General features: G+C 36.5%; 1 protein-coding gene and 1 pseudogene across 15 annotated transcripts in view; both read right to left on the reverse strand.

Moving 5' to 3' along the window:
- The window catches only part of Lcorl (ligand dependent nuclear receptor corepressor like), a 165511-nt gene that overhangs the window by 51068 nt on the left and 91548 nt on the right, over positions 1–22895 (reverse strand). The window lies entirely within an intron of this gene.
- Positions 3817–3934, reverse strand: LOC114690932 (annotated as a pseudogene).

Consider the following 22895-nt stretch of genomic DNA (forward strand, 5'->3'; position numbering starts at 1 on the left):
TTCACATCAGAAACCATGGAGGACAGAAGAAACAAAGAGTACAAAAGTGTGGCAACCATACCAGTAACATGTAAAACAAATGCATTTCTGCCCGAAAACTATCAATGGATATTTATTTGTTTCTAAGCTTTCCTTCTTCCTATCTCATTTAGAAAGAATGTATAATGCAGGTATTATGAAACTAAATTGGTGGACATCCACTGTATAAAGACAAAATAGGATGACAGTAACAACATAAAAGAAATAAGATAGAGTCAGGACATATGGCAACAAGCTTTTTATATATTTTTAAAATTGCTGGTATTCATTCAAATAGGACTATTGCATGTTAAGATGCTGACTGTAATCTCCATGACAATTACCAAGAAATATTTGAAATACTAGAAACAGTAGCATAATTAAACGGTCCATTTACAAAAGTAACACAAAAGGAAATCATAATGGAGGTACAGGAAAACCAAACAAAGTAAGACATGATGAAAACAAGGAACAGGACTGACAGAAATTCAACCTTACCAGCATTTATATTAAATATAAGTAGACAAAACATTCCTAGCAAAATACAGAGACCTGGAGAATGGCTTTGAAACCCAATTATTCAATTATATGCTGTTAAAAGAGATACATTAAATTCAAAGACCCGAAACAGGTCCAAAGAAAAAGGATGAAAAAAAGCACACATGAAAAAGATAAGTAAACTTTATAGAAAAGTGCAAAGGATCAGCAAGACGAACACACTAATTAGCTCTATCACACATACAGAATGCTGTGACTTAACAGGAGAATACATATTGTTATCACATGCACATGGAAATTCTCCAGGAAGAAAGTTGTTAGGCTTCAAGACAAGTCTCATATTGAAGAATTAAAAACATTTGAAGTGTGTCCTCAACTTCAAAAGCGTAAACTTACAAATCAACAACAGAAGAAAATTTGGAAAATTCACAAATGTTAAAATAAAGAACATTCTGCTAGCCATAATAAATAAAAGTAAAGGATGGGCAGACAGGCCAGCTGGTTAATATGCTCATGACGCAAGCACGAGGATCCCATTCCCCTTTCACACCCACATAAACCTGTGCATAGTGACATGGGCATGTATCCACAGAACAGTGGAGGAAGGGACAGTAGAACACTTGGGGCCTCCTGGCCAGACAGCCTAGCCAAACTGTCAAACTCCAGGATCAGTGACACACTCTGTCTCAAAAAGTAAAGTATACAGTGACTGAGGGAGACACTGGCCTCCACACACATGTATCCCCTCCAGCATGTGCACATATATTTGCACACACAAAGTCAGAGTTAGAAGGAGTATTATAAGCAAGTATAATTTGAATGAAACAAAATCAATACACTAACAGGTAGGAGATGCAGCTACAACAGTGCTTAGAAGTTTATAGCTCTAAACATATAAAAAGAAAAAAATTCAAATCAAATAACTTCATGTCCCACACTAAAAGAAAAGGAATTAAAAACTGAATCAAAGCAAGCAAAATGTAAATAAATGGATAGAGGAGAAATCAATGAAATACAGAATGGACAAATAGAGACAAATGAAGCTAAAAGTTCATTACCTTACAAAATAAAAAAAAAGTAAAACATTAACTAGATTGATAATGAAAAACTAGATAATCCTAAAGTTGCCAAAATTGGGGTGAAAAGTAACACCACTGACTTTAAGAAAAAATACAGAAATACAAGGAAGTAAGAATGATACCTCAATAAATTAGATAACCTAGGCAAAATAATTTAATTCCTAGAAGAACACAAGCTAGCTAACTGACTCAAGAAGTAATACAGAGTCTGAGTAGACTTAAAGCAAGCAGAGATAAAATCAATAAACAAAAACACTCATCACAAGAAAAAAATCCAGGAGCAGATGGCTTTGATGGCTATTTTGCCAGCAGACATTTAAACAAGAATTAGTTCCAACTTTTCTAATACTCTTTAAGTAAAAAGCAGCTATACTTCTCACTCATTCTGTAAGGCTATTAACCTGATGTCAAGACAGGACAAAACAGGCATATTGAACACCATCAAAAGAAAATTAGTCGGACTGTGGTGGCACATGCCTTTAATCCCAGCACTTGGGAGGCAGAGGCAGGCAGATCTCAGCAAGTTTGAGGCCAGCCTGGTCTACAAAGCAAGTTCCAGGACAGCCAGGACTGTTACACAGAGAAACTCTTGTCTTGGGGAAAAAAAAGAAGGAAAAAAAAGAAGAAAATTATGCATTATTCAGATTCACATACATGCACACACACGCGCGCGCGCGCACAAATATCAACAAAATGATATCAAATAGAGTCCAGCAATACATAAAAAGAACTGAACAACAAAATAGAGGGGCTTATCCCATGAACTGTAGTTTGGGTCAACATATGTTGACTGTAAAACTATTATTTTACTATAGAACTACTTATTAATAGAATACAGCACAGAAAAGCAACATCTCCATAAATGCAGAAAAAGCACTTAACAATGCAGCAAGCCTTAGTAACAACACTAACAAACTAAGAATAGAAGACAACTTCTTCAATCCACATGACATAAGTAATAATAACTACAAACATCATTTCCCTTCTTTGTGAGACAGTGTCTTACTATGTAGTTCTGCTGGAATGAATTTACAATCTTTAAGTTTTCTTTTTTCTAGATTCCTGGGTACTGAAATAAAGGAATGAATCATAGGGCACAACTTCTTAATCTTGCTCTGTTGGAATTAACTAAAATATTAAACTCTTTATGATAATCTTATACATTTCATCATTTTTTGGGTGCTATTTTTAGCCTCTATTATTCTGATTCACAGAATAGTCATTTTGTGTTAGAATATTTGGTGATAATATGCTATTATATATAAATGGACAGTCTCTTAGTGCTTACTTACTTATATTTTAAAGATTTATCTATAATTGTATGTGTGCATGCCTGTATGTCTGTGTAGGATAGTGCATTGGAATGCAGATACCCATGGAAGCCAGAAGAGGATGTCATATTCCCTGTGGCTGGAGGAGTCACAGGTGGTTGTGAGCCCTCTGTAAGAATGCTGGAACCAAACTCAGATCCTCTGCAGGAACAGCAAGCATGAGACACTGAGCCTTCTCTCTAAGCTCATAGCAATCTTTATTTTTGTCTAGTTTTTATTTTTATACTGTGCTGAAACATCTGTGAAGAACATTTAAGTAATGCATTTTAAGATACTTGATAATCCATTTTAAGAGATTAGATAATTTATATTTTCATTTACATTTTCCTTTCAAAATATTCTCTTTCCTTACTATTTTCCTTCTATTGGTTTAGAAGTAATATCTTTTATTACTTAGTGATGTTTTCAAGAGCCTTTCTTATCAATGTTTACGCTTACCATATTTGTCCTGTTAAGTGTGAGGAACACTTAATTCTAGTCATATAACTGACTTACATGGTGCTGTTTGGCATCAGTCTCTGCTCTCCCTTTTTCCCACTTGGCTGTCATTAAACACATAATAGCTATTTTGTTCTACTTTTTGTTTCTTAGCACTTTTAACATTTTAAACTCTTAGCTGAATTATTCGTGGCTTCTTCAGATTTCAGACTTTCAGTAACTCTTGCTATATGCAACATACTGTTTAAAAGTTTAAGTTTTAAATTTCCACTGTAGTGATTTGTATTTTTAGATATTCTGCTTGTTTACTTTATATATGCTGTGTTGTTAAAAATTTTTACAACATTTTTTAAGATTTATTTATACTTTTGAGACAGGGTCACTTGTATCTCGGGCTGGCCTGAAACTCTCTGTGTGCCACCACGCCTAGCTTAATACATTTATTTTATGTGAATGAGTGTTTGGCCTTGCATGAATGTATATGCATCACATGCATGCTTGGTGTCCAGGGAGGTCAGGAGAGGGCATCAGATACTACACTTGATCTTAGCCAAAAGGCCGAGAAGCAATAGGAGAGGGCATCAGATCCCTGAACTGGAGCTATTGGATGCTTGTGAGCTCACAAGAGGGTACTGGATACCCTGGAATTGGAGTTTGAATACTTGTGAACCACCAGCACATTGGTCCTCTGAAAGAGCTCTTAACTGCTGTGCTGTCTCTACAGTCCTATGCTGTACTAGCTGATAACTCATATTCTTCATTCTTTACTGTTTTAAAGAAAACCTCATTTTTTAAAAAAATGATTTATTTTATAAACTAAGTGTTTGACCCACATGAATATATGTGTACCATCTGCATGCTCAATGCTCATGGAGACCAGGGAGGATATCAGATACTCTAGAACTGGACTTAAGATGGTTTTGAGTCACTATGTAGGGGCTGGAAATCTAACCCAGTTCCTCTGCAAAAACAAGTGCTTTCAGATGCTGAGCCATTTTTCCAGCTCCAAACTTTCTTGTCTTTAATGATCTGGTTTTGCTTTTCATTATTTTCTTCCAGTATTTTTGCAAAGAGCCTTTATTTCTTTTATATGTTACAATCTACTTATTTTGGGGAAAGTAAATGTTCTAGAGAACTTTGTATCTGGAAATGTTCTAAGATTAATTTTGGATGTGTTGTTTCTTTTGTTTTACCAGGTTCCTGGAGCTTGACCCATAATTTTAAAATAAATTTCAGATTTCTGAATCAGTGTGAATTTGGAATCCTAACTGTTAAGGCACTTCCTGAACAAACCTAATGACCTGAGTTCAAATGCCCAAAACATACATAAACACTGGATACAACCTGTCCCTGTGGGGAGATGGGACAGAGAGACAGGAGAATCTCCCGACACTTGTGGGCAAGCTAGGCTGGTTCTGCAGTAGCCAAGAAAACCTGCTTCAAACATGGTAAAAAGATGAGGACAGTCAAGGGTCTGTCTGACTTCACATGGCATGCACCTACCCATGCCCTCTCTGACAAGTAACCAGGGAAAATTTCCCCCTCTGCATACAGAGTTCTTTCTTGTCTATCTTACAGTTTTATTCTGCTTTTGTCCCAGCATTTTGTTTTAGTGAGACTCTTACACTTCTTTATTTCTAGAGACAAAAGGCTTCCTTGATTATAAATTCCCCTGTTAAAGGATAGTTTAAATTAATCAAATTTCCAAAGCATTTCTTATAACTGATGATTCATTTAAAACCAAATTATCCATATTCATTATATTGAAAATGCACAATTCACTCGGATGTGATAAACCCAGAGTAAACCCTCTGTGGCCTGTCATTGGCCCTGAAAGACCAACTCTTCATTCCCTTTCCTGATGCCTCTATGCTCTAGTGTCACAGAAAGTCTAGAAAGCCTATGCAAACAATGAAAGCAAAAACTGGGTTAAGGGAAAAACTATGATTTTAGAGTTTTTCTTGCTTTAAAAACACCAAGAAATGGCATTGCTTAACAATGGAAAAAAGAATACAATTTGTACTTTACACTGTTTAAAAAAAAAAGTTCATCTGGTTCTTTGAAAAGATAATCAGATTGATAGCCCCTAATTATAATATCAAGAATAAGAAAAAAAATATACAAGCTTATCAGAATCAGAAATAAAAGAAATCATTACTGTAGGTGCAAATGAATTAATTAATTAAAAAGAGAAATAAAGATATGAATACGTTCATGCTTAAAAATTTACTAATAGTTGGGAATGGATTGATTTCTTGGAAAGCAATCTGCGAAAACTTACAAAAAGAAAATCAGGCCAGATGGTGATAACAGTAGCTCACACCTCTAATCCTGGCACTCAGGAGGCAGAGGCAGGTGAATTTCTATGAATTTGAGACCAGCCTGGTCAATAGAGCTAGTTCATGACAGCTAGGGCTACACAGAGAAACCCTGTCTAAAAAAACAAATAATCAGAAATGTTTTGTAGCTTTTGTTACAGGAAATTTCATTAAATATTTGTTTAAAGAAACTTCATTAATAATACAAATCAAACACCAATTCAGATAATTTCACCGGTGAATTTTACCAACATTTAAGGAAGAAATTCACCAAGTGCCTAAAATGTCTTCTAAAAAGTAGAAGCAGATTTATTATCAAAAAGTTTTCTCTCTCCTCCCTTCCTATCTCCCCCCCACCCCCCCGTTGGCTTTTTGAGACAGGGTTTCTCTGTGTTGCCCTGGCTGCCCTAGAACTTGCTCTATACATTAGGCTGGCTTGGAACTCACAGAGATCTGCCTTCCTCTTCCTCTGCCTCCTAAGTGCTAGGATTAAAGGTATGCACCACCATCACCATCATTTACTAAGTAAATCTTTTTTTGTTTTTCTTTTTTGTTGTTGTTTTGTCTTTTTATTTTTCAATTCAGAGTTCTCTATGCAAAGTCTTTTCAACACAGAGCACAAGAACAACTTAATATCCACCTATAAAGAAAAGAACTAAATCTCCACCTTTCACAAAACATTAAGTCAAAGTACAGATATGCCTAAATGCAAAATGCAAACCCATTACAGAGCTCTAGACCATAACATAGGAGAAAACCAAAGTGGTATACTTCATTCATTTCTGGTGGCAAAGGAAAATGGTAGTTATTTAGTCCAGGAACATAGGTAGGTTTATGGCTTTTTACACAGGAATTTGGCATTTTCTTACTAAATTTAAAAGACTTATCATATGATCTAGTCACTGCACTGAGATTTCTACATAAATGATGATATAAAAACTTATGTTCAGCCGGGCGTTGGTGGCGCATGCCTTTAATCCCAGCACTCGGGAGGCAGAGCCAGGCGGATCTCTGTAAGTTCGAGGCCAGCCTGGGCTACTAAGTGAGCTCCAGGAAAGGCGCAAAGCTACACAGAGAAACTCTGTCTCGAAAAACCAAAAAAAAAAAAAAAAAAAAAAAAAAAAAAAAAAAACTTATGTTCAAACACAAACATTGATATTTACAGCAACTTTAATTACTACTAGAAACTGGAAGCAACCAAGTTGTTCTTCAGTAAGTACATGAATAAACAAAACTACAGTCCACTTTTATCATGGAATCTTACTCAGTTAACAAGCAATAAAAAAATTTTAGAGGAATCTTAAATGTGTATTACATGAAAAAAATATGTCCAAAGAAGATATATACTGGACAGTTCCAATTAATGATATGGAGAAAATAAATTGATCCTGACAGTGAAAAGTACCAACATTTGGAGATGCTATGGGATGGGGTGTAAGTAGATGGAGTACAGAAAATCCTCAGGGCATGACATTACTGTTGCCTGACACTTCAAAAGAGCACACAAGTCAGGATGCTTTGGGCAAACCCTACAAATATGTTTAACATGTCTGCACAACACATGTAAAATGATCCTAATATAAATTATGGACTTTAGATATGTGCTGTTTAGTTTTATCTTAACTTGACCCAATCTAGAGTCATCTGGGAAGAGGGAACCTCAAATGAGAAAACGCACACTCCAGACTGGCCTGTGGTATATTTTCTTGATTGGTAATTGATGTGGGAGGGCCCATCCCACTGTGGACAGTGCCACCCCTGTACTGGTGGTCCTGATTGCTGTAAGAAAGCAAGATGAGCATGCCAGGAAGTAGCATTCCTCCATGGCTTCTAATTCAGTTTCTGCCTTCAGGTTTCTGGCCTGCTTGAGTTACTGCCTTGGTTTTTCTCAGTAATGGACTGCTACTACTTGTAAGTCCAAGATGAAATAAACCCTTTCATCCTCAAGTTGCCTTTGGTCATGCTGTTCATTAATACTGATTTATCAACTGTATCAAATACAATATAAATGAAAGATGTTTATAATGAAGTTGAAAAAAAGTGGAGAAAATATATGAGAACACTGAATTTTCTGCTTCATTTATAATCTTAAATTCACGCTTTAAAAAACAGATTAAATTAGGTGTGGTGGTATATGCCTGTAATCCTAATTAATACTCAGGAGGTTGAGGCAAGAGAATTTAAAGTTCATGGCTAGCATGGCTAAATAGTCAGATCCCATCTTAAAAAAATTAAAAGAGGTCTGCTAATGAAAAAAAAATTTACAATTATGAAGTGAAAATCTGTACTGTTTTTACGTTCTTCCTTAAAAAAAAAAATTCAGTAGATGGCACCAGAGATCCTTTAGAATAGTGTTTCTCAACCTTCCTAATGTTGCAACCCTTTAATACAGTTTTCCTCAGGTTGTGATGACCCTCAAACCAAAAAATCATTTTTGTTGCATTTCGTAACTGTAATTTTGTTAGTTATAAATCGTAATGTAAATATTTGATATGCAGGATATATTTTCACTGTTGAACATAACTAAAGCATAATGATTGATCACAAAACAGTATGTAAATATACATTGCGAAATATTTATTTCTAATTACAAATAAATGAAATTTTGTCTTGAAGCATGGCATAGCATGGCTAACAATCTTAACATGACAACAGTGAACAACATTGCTACGTTTTGCGACAGTATACGTAAAAGGCCAACATCACTGCAAAGGTTGAGATTGCTTCTTTCTCACCAGATCAGAAATTCTCGGGGCAGTCTTTGCAAGAGCACAGGATCCTTTTGCAAGGATCCTCTTCCACAAGTCTACCTCCGTATTTAGACTTGATCACTAACAAGCTGGAAAACCCTGTTTCACAAAGGTATGTTGTTGGAAATGGAAGAAGGCGCAACACAGTCTCGGACAGGACAGGATATGACTGTAAACACTTGATCCAGAATCGTGTAACTGACATTGTAGAGAAATCTGTTCTTGCTGCATTGCTGTTAGTAAGTTCAGTGAACTCCTCTTGTGCTGTCTCAGGAACATTTTCAACTTTGACTGTGAATGGGCTTCTGGCAAGTGCAAATGGGTGTCAGGTAGTTTTGGAAAACACGATGAAATTTCATCTGCAAGGATGTGCAAGTGTTTTTTTTCACACAAATTATCATCATAATCCTTTTGTCTGGTTCAATGTTATGTTCCTCAAAGAAAGCAGATAAGGTAGGCAGCATGTAAATTTTATTATCACCCAACTTTGTTTTTTTTTTTGCCATAGCTGAAGTTTCATTTGGAATGATCAGATCTTTTCAGACAAATCGAGGCATGTTGCATTTGATCCTCACAGTGATAAATTTAACTCATTCAAGATGGCAAAGATGTCCACCAAGTAAGCTATTTTCTGCAATTCACTTTTATTGCTGAAAAGTGCTTCAAACTGTGGTCTTGATTTCTGAATAAAAAACGTTTTGAGTTCATCACGAAGCTCAAAAACATGTTTTAAAACTTTTCTTCTGGACAACCATCTCACTTCGGTCTGAAATAGCAGAGCTTTGTTTGGTGCCTCTAACTCACTGCACAGTTGTGCCAACAATTGACCATTTAAAGTGCTTGCCTTGACAAAACTGACAGAACTTATGACTCCTTTCATGACTTCTTGTAACTCCTGTGGCAGTGTCTTCATTGTTAATATTTGCTGATGAGTATCAGTGAGTCCTGCCCGATGGCTTTGGGTGACTCATTCAGTACCAAACGCTGAAGTCCAGACTGACATCCTAGCATAGCTGGAGCACTATCTGTGCAAACACCACCAACTTTTTCTCAAGACATCTTCTGCTCTTTCAGAAATGTACCAACTGTGTCAAATACTTCACATGCAGTAGCTATTGTTTCAAGAGGTTTGCAAAAAAGAAACTCATCTTTAAAGTCGCCATCATTAATATTCCTCACATAAACCAGTAACTGTGAACAGTTTGCAACATCTGTAGATTCATCATGCTGGATACTGGATATTGGAAGTGGAGAAGATTTAATTTCCTGGATTAGCTGATCTAGAATATCAGTAGACATATCATCTGTTCTTCTGCAGACAGTGTCATTAGGTAAGGAAACGTCACTCAATTGCATAACAAATTCATCTCCAATCATAACTTGAACAATGTCTTTGGCCGTTGGTGACAGTAAATCCTCAGCGGTGGTATGAGGTGTCATGGCTCTGGTGATTCTGAGTACCACCAAATCTGAAGCTTCAATGGCCGTTATGTTTTGTTTGTGGTACTTGCCACCAGTGTCAAGTCTGGCTTTCTCGAATCCATCAGCTTTGCTTCTAAAATAGTTGGTATCCTTGCCAGTGAAACTCAAATGCATGTTATCAAAATGGCGTTTTAGTTTGTTCGGCTTCATAGATTCGTCTGATAGAACTTCACAACCAATGATACATTGTGGTTTCTCAATTCCTGCTGTAATTACTGAGGTAAAACCATACTGTAAAAAATCCTCACTATATTTTCTTTTCTTAACGTTCTTCTCTACACGATCCATTGTCATGGGATGGTTTTCTAATGAAAATAATATATAACAATAGCTTTAATAATATAAAAGATGATTCATGGCATAGTTCAGTCAATACAGTTCATTAAAGTTTCCTATGATTTACCATTCCGGTTTTTATTTTTGTTTTTTTACATACCTGTTACTATCACAAGGGGGCAGTATTCACATCAACCATAGCCAAAAAAAACCCCAACTGATCAACATCCAGATTAAGTTTCCATGGTACAGATTTTTTTTATAGTACATTATTTTACACTTACCCAGTAACTATAATTCATGAAGTGTTATTTTACCTCCAATACTGCTGCTTTTAACACAGTAGCTGCTCTCTACATGTGTGACTAGTCCGAGTAAGTACATTGTGGTGCCAACCCTGTCACATACACCTGTATTTGTTCGGGGTGTATGTTATGGGGTTGGTGTGATGATGTCACAATGCCAGGTACTCATATGTGGGTGTATCTGCCTTTGGGTGGGCTTGCCTAGAGACAACAGAGGAGCAGTGTCTCAGTTCCTAAGACCATCTGAAATATGTGTTTTCCTGATGGACTTAGGCAACACTTTCAGGGTAGTTCGACCCCCCAAAGTGGTCATGACCCACAGGTTAAGAACGGCTGCTTTAGAATAAAGAGGAACAAGAAGTACAGTGCTACTCATATTATTTTGTTTTGACACATGCTCTTGAAATCCTCTTTACTCATTAACAAATAATATGATCAAAGCCCTAATAAAGAGGTGCTATCTATCAATAACTCTACATTTAAGTGCAAGCTATATCATTCCATATGATTAGGTATTTAATCTTGGAAATGTAGAAATGCCAATTTGGTGAATAAAGAAGGTGGTATATGATGCCATTTACAAGCCAAGTTCTAACTCACATTGTGACATCCACACAGCAGTTTCAGCTGACACTTCCCAGCTACTAGTGAGCAAGCCTCTCAGTGAACTTTCTTTCTCTATAATGAAAAGCTTTAAATATGGCATGAAGGTGTGGTGGTAATCTAATTATACTGAAATGTGATTTTGATTGTATGTTAATAAATAAAGTTGCCCGGGGGTCAGAGCTATTAGAGCCATAGCAAGAGTGTGGCGGTGGTGGCACACGCCTTTAATTCTAGCATTCCAGAGATAGAAATCCCTCTGGATTTCTGTGAGTTCAAGGCCACATTGGAAATAGTCAAGCATGGTGGTGACACACTCCTTTAATCCCAGAAAACCAGCCTTTAATCCCAGGGAGTAGTGATAGAAAGCAAAAAGATATATAAGGCGTGAGGACCAGAAACTAGAAGCATTTGGCTGGTTAAGCTTTCAGGCTTTGGAGCAACACAGTTCAGCTGAGAGCTATTGGGATGAGGACACAGAAGCTTCCAGTCTGAGGAAACAGGACCAGCTGAGGAACTGGTGAGGTGAGATAGCTGTGGCTTGTTCTGTCTCTTTAAATAGACGAACAGACAGGAAATAGGGCTCTGATTCGGGAGGCTGGGACACCGCAGGCGGAAGGGTGAGATTTTGGCTCTGAGCTCTGACCTCTCGGCTTTCTCTTTTGCATTGTTTCTGTGTTTCTTATTTAATAAGAGTTGGATACATCAATAATAGGTCACTATGGAGGGGCTAGAAAAAGATAGGAAGGAATAAAAGTAGTATCTAGAGGCAGCAAAAAAAAAAGTATTCTTAATCTTCTAGATAAACTCAATTCTCAGTAAACAAATTATAATGATAGCAAATAAAAATTTGTCACTGATAACTGTTACAGACTTTTGTAGCATTAGAAAAGAATTCATGCTAGCATCTACTTTCATGTACAACTACTATTCAAGAGTTCCAAATAAACTTTTAGAACATTTTAGGAAGTAAATCCCTATTAGATGTGAGTGAGTTATAAAAAAAATGTGGGCACTCATACATCTGGCTGTTAATAAACTAATGTATTAATTTTGACTTATAAGATTAAGAATTCTCATGTACCTTGACAAATATGTAGTATAACAATTTCATATTTGTGTGTGTGTGTGTGTGTGTGTGTGTGTATGTTTGATGCATGTATGTTTGTGTATACACATGTGTGGAGGCCTAAGGTTGATATTAGATGTCATATGTGATCACTCTCCATCTCATTTTTTAAGACAGAGTTTCCCACTGAACCTGAAGCTCATCCATTTGACTAGGGTTACTGACCACTGAGCTCCAGGGATCTGCCTGTCTGAGCTCCATGGCTACCATACTCAGCTTTTCCATGCATGCTAGGAATCCAAACTCAGGTGTATGTTAATGCTTACATGGTAGACACTAATTAAGCCATATCCCTACCTCAACATTTTTAAAACAAAGACATGACAGTAATAGTTGAGAAGTAACAGTTGATCATTCATGACTTTTGATTGAGTTATTTTTGGATATATTTGAAATAATATATAAGTATATATGTGTATATATATACTTATATATATTCCAAAATATATAAGTATATCCAAAAATAACTCAGTCAAAAGTTGTGTGTGTATATACACATATACATCAGGAATTATAGTGCAAAATAACTAAACACCTATACAAGACCATACGTCAGTCATCCAAAATAAAAAGATGGGGGAGTATCCATATCATATATTTATGTATGATACACATATACACATGTCTTGTATGGATATGAACATATATCTATATATAATTCTGAGACAGGGTCTCATGTAGTTCAAATTAGCCTCAAACTAATTATGAAGCCAAGGATGACTTTGAACTCCTGATCTTTCTCTTTGTCTCAGAAATGTTAAGATTACAGGTGTACATCACTATGTTTAATTTATAGGACAATTAGAATTCTAGATTCACCAAATCTTAAACAGGATTTAACCTAATTGTATTTCTACAGAGAAGAAACAAAAATCTAGACATATCAAGTCAGAGACTGTGGCAGAGCTTCCAACATGAGCTTATCTCCAATATAAGATGATGTGATATCAGTGATATAAATCCTAGTATGAGATATCATGATCCCTTTTCAAACTTCAATCTATTACGTTCTGAAGTTCACACAGTTTGAAAGGCAGGTTGAAATGGCAAAAAAAAAAAAAATTCAGAATCTGAACTTATTTGGCTCAAAGACAATGAATTTGAGTATTTATCTGAATTTATTTCCTGAGTTCAGACAGTAAGTGTTCAAAGGATACCTGACTGTAAAAGAGGACACAGTGGGTAACTCTGTTTCATCATTTTCCTTTTTGTGCATGTTTCTAATGTACCTGTGCTGATTTTAAAGTCAAACTAAAACAAAATTTTTCTTAGCTGGAAGAATGTATGTAGAATTTTTGGAAGGTTCCCAATTAATACGAAAAGTAATCTAAGGAATACTTTCCCTTTATCCATAGGTGATCTATTTTAAGACTCCCTTTAGATGTCTTAAGCTATTAAATCCTATATTCTGTTTTTGTTTGTACATACATGTCTATAATAAAGTTTATCAACTAGTTATAGTACTAGACTAAAAAAATAAAAAGACTTAAGGCTTGGTTCTATTACTCATGGTTCCCTTAATGGCAAATTTTGTTCTGCAGTAACAACACACTACAATAAGGTTATTTAAAACTTACGATTTATGTATTTCTATTATTCTCCACTTAGTATTCTCAGATCACGTTTGACCACACATAACTGACAAGAAGTAAAACCATTGTACAGTACACATTAAATACATTAAATCAAGTAAATACATTTTATATACCAATATACTTACTAGTCATGGGCCATTATACCTTCACAATTGTTATATGTTTTATCTTGTACAATTTACATACAGAGCTAAAATTTTAATTACACAAGAGCCAATGAGATGGCTCAGCAGGTAAAAAAAAAAAACACCAAGAGTTTGATCCCCAGGATCCACAAGGTGGAAGGAACCAGCTTCTCAAGTTGTCTTCTGAACTTGACACACATACCATGGCCCCTGTCCACAATATAAAATAAATTTTAAGATGCAAAAAAAAAAAAAAATAAATAAATCAACATTTTAAATCCTCTCCAAACAATTCAGAGATATGCATTAGGTTGGTTTCTATCTCTCTTGTATGTTAATGTCCACATAACCCTGACCTGAGATCATATCCTAGCCCTGGAAGGTTTCCAAGTGTTGGTAACTATGGCAAATGCATTTCTAGCATGTGTTGATATACTTGGGTTGGTAGGGACCGCTCAACAAAAGGAGCACTAGCATTCATACTACACTACATAAATGGAAAATAACACAAAAGAGAAGAGTCATTTTCTACAATTCATAGTTTTATATCATCAGATTGTAGTAATCTTGCAATGTGAATAGAAGTATTAATTTAACCCTTTAAAGCATTTTTTCCACAGTACAATATAAGAACAGCATGGCTACTCACATCACTCACATTAATAATGGGAAAATAAACCTTTTAACTTCCCCTTTTCCTTGCTCAAAATCTCTTGTGACAAAGGGAATAAATGGAAAACCTTATAAACTTAAGGTTTCTTCTCCTTAAAAACAAACCAAAACAGCCGGGCGGTGGTGGCGCACGCCTTTAGTCCCAGCACTCGGGAGGCAGAGCCAGGTGGATCTCTGTGAGTTTAAGGCCAGCCTGGGCTACAAAGTGAGTCCCAGGAAAGGCGCAAAGCTACACAGAGAAACCCTGTCTCGAAAAACAAAAAAAAAAAAAAAAAAAAAAAAAACCAAAACATTCCCCAGAGAACTATGTTAACAAGTATGTGTAGATGTAGATGTAACCAACCGTCTTATTAAATAAGAAACACAGAACCAATGTAAAAGAGAAAGCCGAGAGGGCAGAGCTCAGAGCTAAAATCTTACCCTTCCTCCTGCAGTGCTCCTAGCTTCTCAAAAGAGACCTACTTCCTGTGTGTATGTCTTTACATACTTTTTGTTTTGCCTTCTCATTGGTTGTAAACCCAAACACATGACTGCCTCATCACTGCCTGTAAGTACAGCCCTCCAGGTCTTAAAGGCGTATGTCTCCAATGCTGGCTGTATCCCTGAACACACAGAGATCTACCTAGCTCTTCTACCAAGTGCTGGGATTAAAGGCATGCGCCACCACCGCAACACTCTTGCTATGGCTCTAATAGCTCTGACCCCTGGGTAACTTTATTTATTAACATACAATTAAAATCACATTTCAGTACAAATAGAATACCACCATAAGTATGATACAAAGAATACTAAAAGACAAAGAAAAGCACATATATTTGTCTTCACAATTAAGAAATACAGCTAAATATGGCATCTCTCTTTAACATACTGGTCATCAAGTGCCTAGGAAGCAGTGGATGACTACAAACTGGTTTCACTGGGAATTAATAAACTAATGCTTAAAGAAAAAAAATACAGCTAAGATAGAGTATGTTTATTTATCAATCATCAGTTTACCTACATGTATACCAAGGTATGTATTTTCAACTAAAGACAATTGAGCAGAACAAAGTATGGTCCAGCTCTGTAGCTAACCTGAGAGCAAACAGGAAAGTCATCTGACTTGAGCCTCACATTTATAAATGTTATACATTCTCCCCTCCCTCCCTCCCTCCCTCCCTCCCTCCCTCCCTCCCTCCCTCCCTCTCTCTCTCTCTCTCTCTCTCTCTCTCTCTCTCTCTCTCTCTCTCTCACACACACACACACACACACTCCCTTTTCAAATAAGGTTATATACTTCTATATGGCAGGATTATAAGAAGCCTTAATCTTTTTTAACATAATTTTTTATTGATTCTTTGGGAATTTCATATCATGTACCCCAATTCCACCCATCTCCCAGTCCCTCCACATCCACTCCTCACCCTTGTAGTGTCTCCTCCAAAGAAAAATAAGATAAAGATAAAAAAGAAGAAAAATAAAATAAAAATAAAAACCATAAATAATAGCAATTTCAATAAAAAACAAATCAACAAACAAACAGAACAAAAAAACAAAAAACATCTTGCTCCTCTGTCTTTGCCTCTTCATTACTTCCTTTGTCTTAGTGGCATTGGGAGCTACTGTGTATCATGCAGTATACCCTTTGGTTCAAATAGCTTTCCTTGCAAATGTTGTGTAATGTGTTGTTAGGGTCTAGGCTCTGGCCTTTGGCACATTATCAACACTAGACCACCATAGAAACTCCCTGGACATCCTGCTATTGCCCTGAGTCATGTAGACCATGCAGACACTGTTCTGCAGGACCAGTCCCTTCACACACTCCAGAAGGTCTTAGATGCAGGTACACTCGAAGCCTTGGATGTGTACCTGGGTGGTTGCTGATTTGTTAAGTAGGGGCCCGCTGGGGCTACCAACCTCAGGTGGGAGTGGGACCATCTTTCCCAAGTGTGGGGGGCCAGTTCTCCTATTAGGGTGAGGACCAGCTTTCCTGTTCCAGGGTCATCGGGTCCATTATCCCAGGGTCTGCAAAGGAAGGGGGGGGTCATCTCTCAAGTGGGGATGGGGTGGGGCTCTCCCTGGTTTAGTGAGGGGTGAGGCCAGATCAGAGAGGCCCTTGTACTTCAACTTATGGTTCAACACATGGTTCACACAGGTCCCTCATCTCAACACAGACCCCAGCTACAACAGGACCACAGACCCAGGCATGGCCATCTGAATGGGTTGGATGTCACCATGTCCCCAGGTGGCAGATCAGCATGGGCCTGGCAGCAGCACAGTCCCTGGACTCCAATATGGTCCCAGGTGGTGGTAGAGATCCCAAGCAGTCACAGGGCACCATGGCAACAGGAGTCATAGACCTCAACACAGACCTTGGCTGTGGTAGGGCCACCAACACAGCCCCCAGTCACAGCTTAGCCCTAGATGTCAACATGGCCCTGGGGGGCAGCACAGGCCACTGGATTTCCATGACCCCAATGGCAGCATGATCCTAGGGCACCAACATGGCCTTAGATGTCAGCCCAGATCCCAGGGAATCTGCACTGCCTTCAATGGTAACCTGGTAGCCATGGACATTGACTCAGACCCTGGCTGCTGACTCAGACATGGTCACTCAGGTCAGCAAGGCCCCTGCAGCTGCAGGTCACTTGGACCCCAACGTGGTTCAGGTGGTGACCTGGGAGCCGGGCATCCCTGTGGCCTTTGGTGCGAACTCGGGCCATGGACATCAACAAAGACCCTGGATGCTGTAGTACCACAAACCCAGACATGATCCTCAGAAGCCTCTTGGGCATCTTGGCCCCTGGAAGAAGTCTTAATCTTGAAACCAAATTTCTATCCCTTTCTAGATTATGTTGATCCTATGAAGTAACAGTTTTTATAGGTCCTATAATCATTTTACAACTACAATTTTATTTTATAAATATGTCAAAAGCTCACTCCAAAGGTAAATTTGCCAAGCCTTTCTCAAGTTTTCAGAGCTCCTGTTTTTGTTTCTTAGTCATGTTCATTTTCTGTGGGTGTGAGTATCTAATTTCTCTACTACTAAATAAATGACATAAATTCATTTGTCTTAAATCTTATAAGGTTACTCTATCCAATAACTCAAGTACAAGGCATAAAAGTATGTCAGTAAAATAATCAATATTCAGTAAATACAGAACATTCATAATTATTCGACAAAGGATTTCTGTTGAGAATTTATAAATAGTATCTACACAGCACCGATGACAGCAGGTAACTCAACTAAATATGGCTCAGTAACTACAGCAGACACTTTAAAAAGAAAGGTGTACAAACTTGCTCAGAACTTCAATCCACACCCACTAGAATAGGTGGTACCATGACAGCAGCAATGCTGACATGGGCCTGGAGTAACAGGAAACCTCATGTACTGTTAAGGAAACAGAAATGTCATGTTCTAGAGAATGGTCTGGCAGTTATCAACACATTTTCAGTATGTAGTGACCCTATGATCTTGCAAGAAAATATTTATGAGCTTTCCCTAGAAGAGTAATACATCCTCCAAAACTTGTCTGAGAATGTTCACAGCATTTATTGGTAATCTCTTGATACTTCTTAATAACTCTTCCCTAAGGAAGTATCAAGAAAGGAAAAAGGAAAACAACTTTCATTTTAATTTTGGTTAAGAAGGTATCAATAGCTATAGTAAGTGGGGACTCAGAAAGAACAGATTTACAACAGAAAGTAAGTTTAGCTTTAAGCTTAATGAGCTTAAAATTCCTCCTGCAATGTATATATGTCTAGCAAGTAACAGACTTTGTCAAGAGGCCATTAGCATTTAAGCACAGGTTAAGTGGTAAAGCCATTAAAGGCACACAAAAAATCTGAAAGCCAGAATAGGTGTATGTACAAAAATTTACATGTACAGAGAAAATCTGCAGACATATCCTTAAAGATAGGGTACTACGGGGAAAACATGAAGATGAAAAAATAAAGGAACAGGTGGGACTCGTAAGCATTTTGGTGCAGGGACTCATTTGGCTGTGTGGTGAAAGTGATGTGTTCTTTGTCAGAACAATACTTTTAAATCTATGGATATATAAGAAACCAATTCTACAGAAATACAGTTGTCAATGAAAAACAATTGAGATATATTAATACAGCATTTTCTCAATGCATTAAAATCTAGTAATAACCTAGTATCTACCACAAGTTCAAAATAATGATAACGTAAGTAATACTTTAAAACACACTGTGACATAAAAATACCTATGATATATATTACTAGAATAGATATTGACAATCACAGTTTATAGCTGTCTATATTTACAGGTGAAGAAGAGGTTAAATTTCAATTGAGGTAAATGAAAAAAATATAATTATTTTTCTCCTATTCAAATTTATGAGCCAATGAAATCCTACCTATGAGTTTTGGGGGAATATGTAGATCTCTAGGCAATGAAGTCTTGAGCTAAGAAGTAAAAGTAAAAGGACATAAAAACTTGAAAGAGTACGTGAAAATCAAAACAAAAAAGGAGCAAGTAGTCATCTTGCATTGAAAGTATAAACTAGTATATTAATTTCCTCATATCCTACAAACAGAGGTCAAAGAACAGTTTGTTAAGGAAGTTAGAGAAGATTCAGAAATTTCTAAATATTTTCAGGAAAGAAAACAAATCTTTAAAAAAATCTATTCAAGCCAGGAATCTGTTAACTGAAATACCATGATCATTCTATTATCCTTAGACCCAGACATTCCACTACCATTCTGCTTCATCCAGCTTGTACTTGCTACATAACATACTAATATATTCTATTATCCAAGACAAGTACAGAAGATACAATAAATAGCCTAGGTATCTTCAGCTAGCCTTAACTGCTATTGTAAAATAAGAAACTTATAACAATACTGGACAAAAAAGAGTGAACTATTTTTTTTTCTTCCGTATTGAGGTGTAGCTTGGCAATCTGCTCAAAAACACATTAGCTCAGTACACATTCTACTCACAGTCTGTAGCAAAAATGTGATGAGAAAGTATTTAAAATGCTAGTGATGGGTTATCTTTTTTTTTTTTTTTGCTTCAATCTCTGATCAACAAATTAGTGTCTGGATAAGCCCCTTTCCTTCTCTCTCACAACCACCTTCAGCAAACTGGTCTGAAATTACTACTGGAAGTGCCACAAATGTCTGACTGGTAAATTTACCCACTCTAACAAATAACGGTACTCAGTACTCCATGAGTTTGTGCTATGGTTGGGCTACTTATAGGAAAAACATAAAACCAAGTAAAATGCTATGTTTTAACAACAGAGTGAAAGAGGGTTAACAGGGTTAAAAAAGTCTATTCTAAACAAGTTAAGTTTAATGACTACTATAGAAATTAAACATACTGGTCACAACAAACAAAAAACAAGCAAGCAAACAAACCCCATGTGCAGTGTTCCAATGCTTCAGTAGCAGAAAGAAGGATATAGTGAGTGAGGCCTAATACTCAACTAAAAAACCATTTCTGTGCTTGCTCTTGTCTACTGAATATCTGTCAATAACACCCTTCCAAACATTGCTTTCTGAACTCATCATCTTCAATTCTGCATGTACAAGACTCTAGATACGTGCAAACCAGTTATTGTTGACAAGTATTTTTAATAAGAGCTCAAAGACACAGAGCTATATCTTAACTAAAGCTTGCCTTTTGTTTTTATGAATACAGTTACTAAAAATCAAGTATCAAGGCTCTAATATGCTCATGATCTCTATTTTTTAGTCCTAGCTACTCAGAGGCTAAAGTAGGAGGCTAAGAGTTCGGAGCCAGTGTGGGGAACATGAAAGATTTCTTTCTTATATTAAAAAAAGGGAGGGGGAGTGGAATGGAGAGACAGGGGAGGGGAAAAAGGAGAATAGGGAAAACAAAAGAGGACAGAAAAGGAAACAAATAGAAAACGTCTTAATAAAAAAAAAAAGACACACACACACACTAACAATAAAAGAAAAAGAGGCCATGAATTTGAAAGGGTGGGGGTGGGAGCAGGGTTAGAGTGAGGAAAGGGAAGAAGGAAAATGATGTAATTATATTTTAATTTCAAAAAATAAAAAAAATTAAAAACTACAGTCCATAGAAAAATGACAGACTATTCCTCATTTCCTCACAAACGGTTACTGAACAGTGAAGTCACTATAGGTAACTATTAAATACTTAATGGATGGTTTATCAGCTTGGGGGTTCTGATCTATAAAAAAAAAGATTGTGACCAAGCATCTCAATACAAAGCACATACCTTTCTCACTGGCTTTAGTACTTACGGAGTACAATAATTATCACTATGCTATTATAAGCATTTTTATTTCTTTAATTTTCTATACATTCTTAAAATGGTTCTTAAAAACCTCATTTATTTGTTTACTTACATGTTATCAAAACAAAAGAGTATCATTTTATTAAGTGGGTCATAGGATAAAGTTCAAAGATTATTATTTTAACTCTCAAATTGTGTCGATTCTGCCATCAATAGCCCTTTTTATTTTCTTTACTGAGAACTTCCTTAATTTTTAGGCATAAAAACATGCTCGAAAAGCCAGTTTACCTTGTGTTTTCCCTGAAGCCATGAAAACAAGCACTTTTCTAAAAGGCCCTGGGTTTTTTTTTTTTTTTTTTTCTTATACAAAAGAATTGTTGATATATTTCCATGTAATGGAAGTTCTGTGCTTCAATGATTATCTTCTATAACCCCTAAATACATGTACACACTGTCACAGAAAGTGTGTGTCATGGACCTTTTATAAGCATGGATAACCTACTTGTTTCAATGTTTAGGGGCTGACAAGCCAACAAACTACAAAACTGTGAGTGGATTGTGGTTAAAATATACAGCTAGTCAGCAGAAAATATTAAACTATACCACATAGTTCAGTTACATGAAAATTTAAAATGGTGAGATAGTAATTTTCAAAACTGGTTGGTCACATGTAAAAAGGTCAGAATTGATAAAATTACAAGAATTTTAAGTTCTTTGTATTAATAAATAACTAAAAAAGAGAAAGCAGTCTGACACTCCAAAACTTAATTTAGATAATCCTTTAAAATGGAACTGCAGCTGTATCATATTGCTAAATGAGATGTGAAAACTTCATGTTACAGCATCTGTAACAAAATACTACTTCTATGAAAACTGCACTGACATTCTGTTTATGTGACAGCAAGAAACTGAAAACTGTGGTTCTCTGCATAACTACTGCAAGAAGAGGCTTCCCTGGTGAAGGACAAGAGATGCAGCAGACTATGGTCAACATGCAGAGACTAGGACACCTGAGCGCTGAGCTCTACACAGGCCATCTATACACCCTACCCTATAGCTGAGGGGTAGACAGATCACTTTCCATCTTAGTATGTATTAGATGTATGAAATGGTTTCATTATGACATTTTACCCATGTTTATAATGTACTTCCTAGTATCCTGTGATTATTGTGAGACCACGAATTTCCAGTGCACTTATACTTGGGTGATGTAGAACCTGTGCTGGATGCAGAAATGCAATTTTCCACATTTTGCTCCCTAGAAGGAATGAAAACTGCTATTTTACCTGAAATGATTTGAGTGTCTCTAAATGTTTTTAATCTTGGGAGGACAGGAAAACAATCATATAGGTATACTGTAATTGTTCATGTGGGAATGAATAACATCAAAAATAGTTATTTATTTTTATCCTGTGACAGAAAACAAATTATGAATTATTATTTATATAAGTTAGTAACTTTTTAAGAATTCAAAAACAAAAGCAGAGTACATAATTACTGATCTCAAATAATTCAAGTAGACTCAAACTTGGACATTAGGTTTGGTCCAATCACTGCTAAACAGCCTATTTACATTAGATATATCTATTAATGTTTTAAAATTAACTTTTTCCTAACATCACAATGAGTTGTTTAAACTCTTATTTTAATTATTAACTGATACATTTCAGGGTGAAGTTCAATAATCCCCAGGGAGAGAGCATACAACAGAGCTCTCTGATTGTGGTGCTGTGCTGCCTAATATGAGAAATATCCACAGGACTAAAAACTCAGTTCTTTAATCATTGCTGTTCTAAGTGCTGACCAGCAAACTGACTGGAGGTTATTCTACTAAACACCAGATATAGACTATTTCAATCATGATTAATTGATTGAAATAAAAAATTCTATTTGGCCAGATATTATGGGGAGGGAGGAGGAGAAAGACTGAGTTCAGAGCCTGTCTTACTGGACCACACTGCCATACACTGAATTTGAAATGACTTTTTTCATTGTAGGGCTTCAACCATAAGGCTGATGGCTGAGCCAGGAGCATCATC

The sequence above is a fragment of the Peromyscus leucopus genome, chromosome 10, assembly GCF_004664715.2.
Source record: "Peromyscus leucopus breed LL Stock chromosome 10, UCI_PerLeu_2.1, whole genome shotgun sequence".
NCBI classification, from domain to species: Eukaryota; Metazoa; Chordata; class Mammalia; order Rodentia; family Cricetidae; genus Peromyscus; species Peromyscus leucopus.